We start from the raw sequence: 14196 nt of genomic DNA on the forward strand, positions 1-14196 counted from the left end.
ATTTAATCAAAAGGTCACACTCGGTCATTGCCAAACATTATCTCAAAGGTAAAGTAAAACGTTCCCAGCACATAAAACGATTATTTGACATTTCGATTTTAATAAATAACAACGACTGAAATCATGAAAATTTCCATAGACGATAACACGACTGCATGAAACTAAGAATCGAATAAATTATTAATCAAATCTCCTATAATGGTCCTCGGGGGTGCAATCAAGAGTACAATATAAAACCGCAAAGCATTCATAAAATTGAGTGCCATGATGTTCTTTCCTATCTTTATAAATTACTTAAACTGTGTGGGTCTCCCTTTACAAAAACCCAAGAAAAGGCTTTACTCCTTTTATATTTTTTCACTCAGTGCACTTTATATTACTTTAACTGGAGTTTCGCTGTATTCAACTTTAGTAATACGTTTCCTCGCTTCAAACACCCTAAATGCGTTCTTTTACATTTTAATTTATGTTGTTATAAACATAATTGATGTGGTGGCCACTTTGCAGAACGGGTATTTTAAACGTTGTAGCATCGATAAATTGCTGCGGCTAACGAACGAACTCCTTGTGTTCGTTAATCGAAAAGTTGGCCGCCAAACTGAGAAAAAATTGATCCAAATGCAAAAGTTTGACTTTATTTTGATTCAAGTGACGATGGTTCCCTGGTTAATATTTATGACGTACTGGATAGGTCATTTAATGACCTTTAAAAAGTTTATGGTGTTTGGTATCGTCTACTACAACCATTATCTAACGGCAATGGAGATAATGAAAATATTCATGATACTTCAATTACTCAAACACCTGTTGTGCGAACATAATCGCCTACTGTTCAAAACTTTGACCAGAAAGCGGTACTTATCAGAAAAAGAACTTCGGCCGTTTTTAAAAAACTTCGATAAATTAATTGATTGTATCCGATTTTTCAATGAATCTTTTGGATTACAAATTTTGGGCACTTCAATTGTGACGCCACTAATCATGGTCCAGGGAATATTCTTCAGCTTGTCTCAAGTGTCCTTTCCTTCAGTCATTCGCACTGTCGTTGTAAACGTAGCCACACTAACAAAATTCACTCTTTTTCTGGTAAAATATTGACGTAGAGGGAAAATCACTAGTAATTGAAACAATTTCAGACGTTGAGTTTTATGACGGCTGCACCGTCACAAAGAATTGCAAGGGAATTTCAAAATACACAGAGAATATGTAACACCTTCAGAACGAACGCGGGGCATAATAAAGAAGTCCAGAGGATGCTTCAACTCCTCAGTTTACAATTGCAAAACAGGAAAACGCGTATCTCTGCAGCGGGCTTTTTCGATGTTGATTACACGATGATTCTTAATATGTTAGTGTCGACGGTTAGTTATGTTATAGTGTTTTTGCAAATTAATGCCAAGCTGTCCAGAGAGATGTAACTTACGCACACAAAACGGAAATAAAGCGCACTTACCAAACACTACCTGCTTTTAATTTTTTAAAATTATAGTGTTGATAAACTATGCATTTACACCTACCAAACATTTTCGCGCCAAGGACATTTGTTAAACTTTTTTTTGTTGGTAACATTTTAATCAATGTCCATCTTTTTAATATCTGAATCTTTATTTTAAAACACGTTTATTGAAAAATAGTTTCAGAGAGAACAACTTAGCAGTAAAAAACAACAGTAGATATTTTTATTCTTTTCATTAAAAAATAATTATTAACACAGTCAATAACCAAAGCTCGTTGTAGAGTAAGTTGAATAATTAATCCAACGTAAAAGACTGTTTTATTAATGGAATTTTGTATTAGCACAATTGATTGTGGAAGTTTTTCTTTTTCAGTGTATCCAATTCTTCTTTTCTATTGCTGGATGAATGGAATGTGTTTTGAGTAGATCATTCTGGAAGTGGGGATTCCCCACTATTCAGTGGCGCATGTCTTATTCGACTCATCTATTGATCTCCTTGAATCCTGATCCTGGAGATTTTATTATTACATTCACATGTGGCAAATTGCGTTTAGTTTAAGTGCCGTAATGTGAAGACATTTCAAAGAAGATTATCCTTTGGAATCAATAAGTCTAAGTGCCCTTACAAAGTCACAGTGATAAAAAAAGGGACGATACCTTTTTGAGTCGTATTTCTGGGAGTTAATTTTAATCCTTCCTGCCTCTTGAAAAACTCATAGGGATTCACGTGAAATCCGTGCACTTAGCAACAAAGTGAGCTCGTCCTTGCACTATCAGTTTCAATATTTTCCGCCGCCGATTAGATACATGATTATCCTTTCACAAACAAGTTCAACTCAGGAAACAAAAAAAGCTTGATAAGGTTTTGAGGCTAGTGGAGTTTGTAGCTCCATTTCCGAGCTTAACCTAAATGGAACGTCGTGTAAACAAAGTTGTGAAAACAGCTTTCCGACTAATAAATTGACGTCGCATCAAAATCGCCCCTTGACATTCCTTCATCGATCAGGAATTATTTTAATTCATTTTGGGATCGATCCTGCAACCTTTGACAGGTCGAACCAGCGTGTTTCAGTAGTTTCTAACTGAATTTGTCCTGAATTAAGCGAAATAATTGCGCTTGGCAGGAAATTACATGTTCGTGTGTGTTTCAGGACTAGTGAAGACCTTTCATCTGTTATACCTTGTTTCATATTATCTTACGCATTCTGAATTCAGAACTTCCAGCTCTAATATCACGTCTAAATTTATTGTAAAAACGAATAAACTTCAAAGGAGGCTAATTAGCTTCGTTATGGAGGCGTCGAGATAGAGCCAGATACACACGACGCCTGTGACGTCTTATCTCGACGCGTTTCTTGCTTTATCAGAGAAAAATTTTACGTCTCGATACCTTTTGCAGTAATTAATTAAAAGCCTTAACATATTTATGTGCTTATCACAAGGTATGGCTCTTAACAATAAATCAAAACTTAAGCAATTACGTTTTAACTGTCAGAAGTACACAGCAAGTTCCAGTAAAGAAAATAAATTTTACATTACTCCACACGAGAATGTCTACGGGACTAAATTAAGATTAATGATTTTCCACGTGTAGTTAGTCTATTGCTGTAGCTCCATCGAGACGCCATTTATCATACCGTGCTGATATATGCATTGTGCTTTACATACACAGAATATCAAACTAACTACTCAAGTTACGACAACTGTAATAATATCACGATGTAACTAACTACTGCTGCCAACAACGATAAGAAAAAACCATAATCCAATCGGAAATACCCAGACGCTGACACAAAATTGGGCCAAGTTTTCAACTTTAGCAGCAACAAATTCAACTGGCTTTGCTTGCCACCTCTTAGAGTTATTTCAACTAAACCATTTAAAACAGTTTTCGAAGTTTTATATTTTTTCTCCGATATCTGGTATCCAATTTTCGACAGAAGCAGTGCCAGGACCTAGAAGAATTAATCTGATATTAATTACTTATTAAAAAATTGTAAAGCAAGGTACCAAATAAATAGCAATCGTTTGAGATCTAATTACCACCTTCCAAGAAAAACTGTAACCCAGTTTAAATTCTTCTACCAAACTTAGCAAGTTGTCGATTAAAACAACCATAATGTGGAGAAATAATTGGAGCAGAAATACTCCATAAATATTGTTCCATAATTCAAGTATACGGTACAATGTCCGGTAGAGCTGATTGACTCGTCTCATTTTCATATCACTAATAAATATCTCACTTTTCAAAATTATATCGAAATAATTATTAGTTTGGTCAAAGTAATTCGATAACAATTCCAGGAATTTCAAAGAAGTTAGTAAAACTATCAACGACTGAACCATTTCCACGTCATCTAATAAGTCTTGAATTAAATAACAACCAGATTTGTACGTTAGATGAAAAATAAAACTAGTCATAATAGAGAAGAGTACAAAAATTGAGTCAAAATGAGTGAAGCACGACCATTTTTGCTTAACGTCCGGCAACATAACTTTGGCTTCTTTCAAAGTTGGAATAAGTTGTGCAACATTTTTCTTTTTCAAAATCATCGAATTTAAAATCGTCGACATGATAATTGTCACTTTAAAAAAATAATTTAATGTTTTAATTAGTTTTGTGCTGATACGCTGGGAGTTGGAACACCGCCACCAAATGTTACAAAAGGTGAAAAGCAATGTAGTTAAGTGGGTAAAAAGTAGAATTTTGCAATACGTTGGATAGAGCTTGTGTCTTGTTTGGGAAAAAGGTGCTCCAATCAATTGATTTAAAAAACAAAGCGTTTCTAAAGTGGAATGTAAGCTCTGCGATGACATTGTCAACTCTGCAAACAATGTTAGGGAAATTTTAAGTCGATTTCCCCCGGGCATTACGTCCTGGATTTGTTTGGTCATTCCATTCATCATTTTACTTGTCTTACGACCCCTCCTATTTTTCATTAATTTAGAAAAGTGATTTTTCATGGATTTGCATAATTCGCCTTTAATTACCGATCGAAACAGTATCGGGGCTTTGTTTGATGAAAATTAAAATTTATAATGAAGATATTCGGTTTTGCTGTTAACTTACGCGCCGAACCGATTAATAGCATGAGCTTAAACTTGTACGCTGAAATTAAATCAGATTTGTGAGTTTATGGATCCACAGGTTCTATAGTTAATTAAATCTAACTTCCGATCGCTTTGGAATAGTTCTGTGAGACGTGAAATATTTAGCAAATTTCGAGCTGATGACTTGGAAACGATACAGAAAAGTTACTAGAATTCAGAAATATGGAAGGACTCGTGACTATGACGCATGTCTAAATGTTGTAGCTTCGTAAACCTTTATCTTCCGTATTGGCTTTGAATTATGCCATGCGGAAAATAGGAATTTTAAAAGTTATTCAAAGTATCATCCGGGAACTACGAAACAGCAAGGGAGCATTGTCTTGGATCTGTAAGTGTTAAAGCTGCAACGTTTTACGAGGTCCCAACTTTTGGAATCCATTTTAAAGCAATGTTGTAAATTGTTGCAACGTATTGGAAAAAACTCTCTTTGTGCAATTATCAGCAACGCAAAATAAACGAAAAACAAACCGTTCAATTTGTGTGCGCAGCGTGCAGGAAAATTCGGTTCAATTCGTAAATATTCAAGTTTTGCAACGGTAATTGGTATCAACTTCGTATCAACGTTCCGGGAAAGCTTGCATCTGTATACTACTTCAGAAAAGTGTTGTGCGACACCGAAATTTTAGATGCAAAAAATGGGGAAGATAAAAGTTCCTGACACAATTCGAGAAAACGAAGCGGAGCTTTTACTTATTACATTTGCTTTTCGCAAGGAGATATGAAAGGGTTGGAAGTCGAATCACAAAGAAACACCGGATTGAAGAGGAAAATTGTTAAACCTGCATCGTGCTTATTTAACCTTTCAGTTAGCTCGCACTCCAGACAGTTAAATTACCGAAAAGACCGGCCACCATGTAATAGTACACTCGACATAGGGGTTGTCTCGGAGCAGGCTTCAAAGGTGTCAACGTGGTTTCAAAGGTAATGGTACGAAATCTAAGATCCCCTCACGGATGGGTCTGGAACCCTCATATTATACCACGCTCTATGTTTGGCCCATATCTAGCCCAAATTATTAGTTTGCTGATTTTATCTCTTTATGATTAGACAGCTGTTACAAATTCATTGGCCGTAAATAACACAGCCATTGTCAGCTGAAACTAAATCCAGTATTTTTTAATATACGCCGCAATTTTAACCATTAATAAACCTAAACAGTTGATTAGTTTTAAGCACCATCCAGTCATGTGGGAGGGGTTGTATATTACATCCCCGCTTTGATGCAGTGGCAACCCATTTATAATCGTGTAATTAGATTTCTGAATAATGACATTTACAATCCTGTAATTAGATTTTTCAAATAACGCTATTGTAATTTTATAACCCTGATATTTTATTCCAATATTTTGAATTAATTTAATGTAAAATTCAAATTCCGTTTTGCTTTATTCAAACAGCAACATATTTCAAATTTTTGTCGGCAAAACTGTGGAAATGTATTAATTTCAGGCGTATAAATTTATTTAAACATGCAATTTTCTACTCAAATATTTAATCTTGAATCTGGAAAACGCTTTTGTACAACCGCTAATTTTCCTAGACGAAATGAAGCGTCTAATTTCCTGTTTCTAAGCTGCTAAAACAAAGACCAATTTATGCAGATTTGTTAATACCGTGCAGGTGCAACTGAAACAATAATGAACTAAGTCTGCCAGCGATTCTACAGCGACGGGAATCCGCGGAACGGATTCTCTTTCCTAATTATTATTTTTTTGTGTAACGTATTCACCAATTAAATTAGCCGTTCTCACACTTTTTTCAATTGCTTAGTTAAGTTTGTGGCGATTAATTTAGGTTTGGAAGCGTCGATAATGCGGCAAGTCATGATGACAAATTTGGGAAAATTTCCGAAAAGCCCCCTCGAGCCACCCCAGCCAGACACGCGTCAGAGGGTGCGTTTTATGCACCCGTAGGCCATCTGTCGCGTTGATGTGACGTCACACTTTCATTAGCCATACGTGTATTGTAACAATACCGCCAACAGTAGCCCCCGGAATACATTTGGCAATGTGACAAGGGGTTGGCAGCAGACGGCTCGTTATCAAGTACATCATGCGGCGATATATAGATTTATATCGCTTTCATTTGATGATGGGTTTTTGAAATACCTTAGAGACCGTTGATTCGCCATGGGAATAATTCACAAATTCCCATAACGGCAACGAGGGCAATAATAACAATAATTATTTTCGTACAACTGCTTCAGCGGAAGCGCAATTAACAACGGTCGAGTCGTTGGGGACGCCGAAATTCCGAATTTTGCGCTAAATCGAGTCGAGGAGGGTGCATTTAATAAAACCGGGCTTTGTTTATTGTTTGATTTTTTGCGTACGCAATTCGCGTCCAGTGATAGACATTCAATGGGATTAATCTGCAGCGTCTATCTGCACGTGCTGGAGAGTGCAGGACCAGTTTTGTACATCTGCCCTGCCAGCTGTATGCACGCGACACACTGCCCCACAAGGGTGCCCGAATAAATAAAGGGTTTGTGAAGCTCGATATCGTCAAACTGAATAAATAATCGACCATTGCCGGAGGGGAACAATCTCTACCCCCGAGCTAAAGCTGCAAAATCATTACACCGGAAAGTAGTCAAAGTAACCATTATTTGAGGTAACAAAATAAATACTTTTTGTCGTCCCACTTTACAAAAAGTACAGCATTGTTCCGGTCCTGGCTGCAAAAAGTTGTCCGGCGAGCTTTCGGGAAAAGGTCGCTGGAAAGCCAGTCTGATTTTTCAAGTTCAAATGCGATAACAAAGGAGACAGCGCGATGAAACAAAAATAAACAGCCACGAATTTCTTCTCCATCGAATAGCGGCACATTTGGTTGAAGAAACTTCAATGTACAAAGAATTTGTAAAGCTTTCCAGATCAAAATGTGAAATAAAATACTTCTTCACACTAATAGAAGAAGGTACGAGCTTTATTTATTTCATAAATACTAGTACACATTTGATGTAAATGTTGTGTTTGGTTGTTACGACTCGACACTTTTATCTGTTCTGAAAACTTTTCAGGGGCGTAAAATATCCGGTGAGTAGAAAATAAGCATAAGAACTGTTGCTCGCTAAGCACAGTATGAGTTCTTGTGGTGCTTTGCGCCTTTTAGTTATTCCCCCTAATTACACGAGCCCTGCTGTTTCCCGCAACCACTAGCTACTTCCACTTTCCAACTCGGCTTGTTATGCCGTTGCAGCAATTCATAAATCAGATGTATAGAACCCTGGCATGCATTTGTACGATCAATTTTGGGATTTATGGTGTAAATTTATGGATTGCCAAGTAGACACGTCACGATTTTGCATCGTACTGGTTTAAACAATGCATTTGAATCCGCACAACCTTCTCTGATAACGTATAAGCATCTGCAAAGGAAAAGCAATTCCGTCGTTAAATTACCTTGGAAGTGAATAAATCCGAACGTACCTTCTCGAAGGCACGTCTTCTCGGAGTTTGCATTCAATTTCGTTGACGTTTTCAGCAAAAATTTTTGCGAATTTATGGAACGCTAAGGCTATTATTGTTAATATTTCATGTTTTCGTGCATACGACGGTGAGGATAATAAACGATAATAACCGAAGCTGACATCGTGGCTTCAATAAAATTCATCACTTTGGAAAGGGGAAGTTTTAGGGAATTATTATTGTAAAGTTTCTTTACAAAGCCGTTTCGGGACAGGATTACAAGAGCAATCAGCTATATGAATACTAAACTATATTGCAGCCATTTATTTAACATATCGCCCTCATTTTTCTTAATTTTTTTTATCTGACAAATATACCTGAAACCTGGATCAATAACGTAATAAAAGCGGTTACAGTATTTACAAAAAAAGTTGCTCAAATATTAAATTTATGAAAGAAGTGGGCAATAATAATCGAGACATTTCTCAACCATCATTCCTATGAGATTGAAAACTTGGTATAAATATTTCAGACTTGGAAAGCTATCTGCAGACTTGGGTTGTACACCCGCACAGTATTATCTTGATATAAATATGAATTATTCTTCAAATATTTCTCTTAGAAATCCCCATGATATTGCGTTTTCTTTATTCTCCTCTAGAAGCATTTTCAATATAGATAACTGTATTGATTGCAAAATCCTCAGGAGTACGAAATCTCGGAGGAAGCAGTGGAAAAACCAAACGCTTGTATTTTTTCAGATTGCTATTAAAGCACCGCTCCTGAAACGTCATGTCTGCTACGGCTTTCAGCAATTAAGCAGAATTTAAATTTCAAATCTGTGTCGCCATTTGCACTTCAACAAATTTCAGCAATTTCGTTGTTCAGGCGTACATAATAATACATTGCTTTGCAGTAATAACTAAATTAATTGAGCGCGCGAAATAAATTGTTTTTGATGTTTTCACAAAAGCAAGTTGTTTTAAAAAACGTTGTTTAATTTCGTCGCTCTAATTGTGTTAAAACAGGTTAACAAAAAAATGATTACACGTCATTTTAATTGAAATGTGTGGTTTGCACGTTTTTCATGTTTCATTTATCTAGTAGTGTACCTTTAAAGTAGACAAAATTAATTACCTCGTTTCATTTAAAATGAAAGCGGGCAACTTTTATGAATCCGATAATGTTGTTCCGAGCTCCCAATTAGTTTTCGGTTCGGTAGCTTGCATTCGTATTAAATTTGAAACATCTATTAAATGGGAAATTAAACGATTTTTAACACACGTTTAGTTTGAAACGTCCAGTGTGACCTGAAAAATTTAATTCCGCTGCGCTAACTAGACTGGTTTAATCAGGCTTCTATTTCCAACAAAGAAAAAGCAAAATTAATGAAAACGAGAGTAAAAACTAGGATGAATTCAGGAACGTCCCAGCTCGGGTTTTATTTCTTTTATTAAAATTCTGTCGTAACCTGAGCCAAATCTACCTTATTTTGTTCCCCAGTTTCCCGGCGTCAGCTCCCCGTTTCTTATTCCAAAATCTCGTTCATTAAAATTAATTTGAACGCAAGTTGTTTGTAAAATGTAGACCAAGTTTGGCGCTGAAAAACTTTCGAGTTCAATAGAGTCATTTTTTGTTCGTTGTTTCATGAAATTTTCTGCTTAGTTAGGCTTCACTTTTGTAATTTAAAACCGAGTAAATGAATAAACAAAAATTTCCGTGTTCGTGAAGGCGTCCGCGTGTCCGGCGCCGCCGCCCTCGTTTCCCTGATTTCATCATTTTCCAGCCGTCGAAATTTTCCGGCTGACTCACGACTTTTCCGGTGTAGATTTCGCCGATAGGTGTCAAGGTCCGACCGGGGCGAATTTAATAAACTCCTGGACGTCTGTTAAGTCTCCTCATCAGCTGCTTTGGCGTGTGATCATGACCAGCTGACGTAAACCGGTAAAGTACTGCCATCGCCGACCATGTTACCAACATGTGTCGGAGCCGACAGCTGCCCTGCCGCACCGAAAATTAATTCCCCCCAACTCCCAGCGGCGGACTCAGGGGGCGGTTTGACTGGATTTGGCGTAAAGGAACCGCAGCATTCACCAACCGCTTAAATATTAATTTGAAGAATATAAATTGTCACAAGAAAAGCTATTTTTAAAGATCCCGGAGCCGCCGAAATGCCGCCTCCAATGTCAAAATAAACCAAAAAAATGTAATCTCGTAATTTTTTATTTCAAGACACGTTTTAATCGAAAAGGTCACGATCTTTCAATGTCCTGTTTCTCGATTTTTAAATATTTATTTCAAAAGATTTACTATTTCTCCAAGAAAATTTATAAGACTTATAATAAAAATCAAAATTGGATAAAAAAGTCAAAAAAAATTGTCCAAAAATCTTTCTCTTTTTCGATAAGTAACTGCGCTTAGTCTTGATGATGACACCGGTTTTTAATAAAAGTTCAAAACGTTTTTTTTTTCAAAAATTTTACGTCTGAACCACTGTAAACACTTTAACATAAACATTTTTTTAGCGAAAAAATAACAAATAGGTTTTGAATTAAACGCACTTTTTTATTTCAACTTTAAAAATTATTTCTATTTATGAACTGCTACTTTTGGCCTCATAAATTTAGGTGACAATGTGAACTGTAATTGGGGTAAGATTGTAAAAGATTTTGTTGGGATGTTTGAATGCAGGCATCAGTTTTATTTATTGCGAGACTGCAAATAAGGGACTTCAAAAAGGTCGACTACTGGTAGGTGATCCCTTTGTTGGCAAATTATACCATCTTCCAATAAATGACGCGTTTGATTTGCATTTAAATAAAAAAACGATTATTTAATCAACCAAGTAAAAATTTGTAATTATGATACCAGAGTTCGATTCACTAGCAGGTAAGGATTCACTTAGTGTGAAATTTTTATAGTCAATAAATTAACAGTTAGTGCCAAAAAGTCATAAAACTGTAACGACTTTATTTATTAATAAAAAATTAATAAAAATTGAGAGCGGTCAGGTGTGTACAATTTCAAGAATTTTATTTCACTAGAAGACGAGATTTTCTTGGATGCGCACGCATTTATTTATGTTTATTCAGGATTTACAAATATCAGAAAAAAGTCTATGCGAATTTTAAATCCTGTTCTAAATTATTACTATAAGTTTATTTAAGTCCACAATTTCCTTTGGTTTTTCCAAAAGAAGACTTTTATTGTAAATTCTTGTAAAATTGGAACACAAAATTTTGATGTCCAATAATAGTAAATGGCATTTGATGTTTACTTAAAAATTGGGACGGGAATAAAGGAATTTAGTGCTGAAAAAAGTATATACCTATGTTTTATTTAATATTTCTATTGTTGAAATTAATATAAATTAATTTCAGGAATGTTAACAGCAAAAAAATGGTTTTCAATTGTGTTTTAGTTTTTATACTGCATACAGAAATCTTAAGTTTCCAATTATCTACTATGTTATTATCCTATTACTGTAAAAATTACAATCTGTAATAAAATTTGTATTCAGTTGTCTTCTGATAACAACATATCTACAGTGACTTTCTCTGTTTAATAACAGTAATCTTGTAATCTTTTTTAAAATGTACAGAACTGCATAAAAATGTGATCTGTAGATAAAACTAGAAGCTTCAAATTATTTTCAGAATTTTGCCTTAAAAAACAAAAAAATGGAAAAAGGTACACCTTTAAAAAAACAATTGGCACAGCTTGTTCTAGAAGGAAACGCTGTATTTATTTTTCTTTAATTGAAACTGTTTTTTCTTCAATTGAATGTAGCTCAGATTAATTGTCATTTTTAACTTAACTCGTTAGGAAGAAACGTTGATTTTTTTTTTTTTGAACATAATCTATAATCTTACAATCATAAATCTGTGGCAAATCCTTACCTAAATAAAAGGGTAAGTTAAGAAACGCAAAATTTACATGATTAAAAGATTTATCACTGTATAAGTGCTACTCGTTTTTGCTGATAACAAAACCTAGATTTTCAAATTTTTATTATTTGTTGTAAGTATTCTGAACTCAATTTTTCGTCTATTAGGAATATTTTTCTTTACCTCAAATTGTATGTTTTTGTTTTATTTTGTACGCAAATAAGTAATTCAGATATATAATATAGAAATATAATTTTCTTCTTCTTAAGCAATGATTTTCTTTGTATTGTTCTTCAATTTTTTTGTTGATGTTTAATTTTCATTTTTCGTGAATTTTTTTATCAAGCTCAATAAGCTTTATGAAAAACTTCTGGAACAAAAAGCAACTAGACAATTGCAAATTCGAAAACAATGCCTTGTTGCTAATAATATTCTGCAAACTCAGCGGAACAACAGAGATTTATCGTCAGAGCAGACCATACATTAAAATTTGACTTGATGTTGCCACGGAACCTAATTTATCCAAAACAAGGGCTTAATTTTGGGTCCTTTGGACCCTACGTTGCCTCAGTCCGGCCCTGCCAACTCCATTTCGAATTCGGATTCCAATTAACTTTCGCATAATGAGCGAATATTGCAACATGTGACCGCCGGCCGACCGCCGCGTTATGTATTTAACGAATCGATACAGCCGTGTTAATTATTCGTTAATGTTAAGTGGAAATTGCATGTGTTTGGGCTCGAATTCGTCGTGGTTAGGGCGTCGTAAACGTCGACTTTGGCCGTAACGGCGCTCCCCGACGCCTCCTTAATAAGGCCCGCTTACCGACCGCGCGGCCGCAGTGCATTTTAATATTCGTCTCAAGGGGCGATAAAAAGAATGCGTGAGATGATAAGTTCACCCCCGACAAGGGTTTTTAATCCCGAGAGCCGCAAATTGTTAAGATCAAGGCCGGACGCTTAATTAGTTGCGAAACTTCACAGTTCCCAACACAACCAATCGCATGAATATTAACCATATTTAAGGCAACAGGAAGTTAAAGCAAGTCGTTAGACTTTATGAATACGTTAACACCAAAAATGGCCCTAAAAGCTCTTAGCAAATTCCTAACTAGTTCGCCCGTGATACTCACGAAATATTACGTTTAAATTACATCCCGATCTTTTAAATTTATTCCGACACTTCCAGACCCGGCTTAATTATCCTGATGATGCAGACGCGGCGAGGACTCCAAATCGCAATTAAATCCTCGTGATTACCGAGAGCCGCTCAAATTGACTCTATTTATATCGACCAAACTTAAATAAACGGCCAGTTTTTCAACTTCACTATGATGGCTTTTGAATTGTTCTGCCACAGGCAGTTTGCCTGAACAACTCAATTTCAAAGGACAATTGTGAGACACATTCCTGCCGCACCTCTTTGACATAACGACGCCAGATATTAGTCCACTTTATATTCAAAAATTATCGATCTACCATTACCACCATGGTGTCATATCTCGAAACTTACGCCAGATTGCGGTACTAAATGCAATAAAACAAATAAAAAGAGACATTAGAAGGGCATGTTGCATGCAAACGCCTAACAGGAACCAGAGGCAAGTAAAAATTACTCCACGCCTGATATCTCCACTGAGATATTATATTTTTATTAAATTCATAAACCTCGCTCTACTGCTACACCTAAAACTACTTTTTTAAATTACCACTCATAAATATTCTACTCCTGAAACTAATTTCAAACAATGTTTGCACATAATCTTTTAGAGGGAGATTTTCCTGTTTCAGCATTTTACAGTTTGCTTAATTATAACAATTTTTTCCGTTTTTACCCATTTCCGACTTTCATGTGGTAACAATTTCCAGTATTAAAAAAGCAGTGATATTGAAAATACACCGCGTTTTGAAAGTGCAAAAGTGTTTATTTATTTTCAGTTAACGAAGCAAATTTAGATCCTCTCAAAGTGGCCTCATTTTTTTGAAATCCTTAAACAAGTGTGGATCAAAGGAGTGATGTTACTTAAGCGACTTAATTAATAAAGAGGTGCTTAGGTCTAGCTCTTTGATCTCGATAACATTATTTAGGTGATTTCTTACGCCTAGTACATGCCATATCAAGTGACAGGGGTGTGGGATACCTCAAAGAATTACTTGCAATATCATTAATTAAATAAATAAAAAATAAGTTTGTCATTTTCACAGAAGGAACGTAAAAGAATCCGGATCCTCATCATTATTTTGAAGGTGTCTCAAGGAAACTGTTAAATGGGCGTCCAATTATTCCCGTTGGATGGAATCAGTTTTTTCTAAATTAATTATCCAAAATTCATTT

This window comes from Tribolium castaneum, chromosome 9, assembly GCF_031307605.1.
Source record: "Tribolium castaneum strain GA2 chromosome 9, icTriCast1.1, whole genome shotgun sequence".
Taxonomy (NCBI): domain Eukaryota; kingdom Metazoa; phylum Arthropoda; class Insecta; order Coleoptera; family Tenebrionidae; genus Tribolium; species Tribolium castaneum.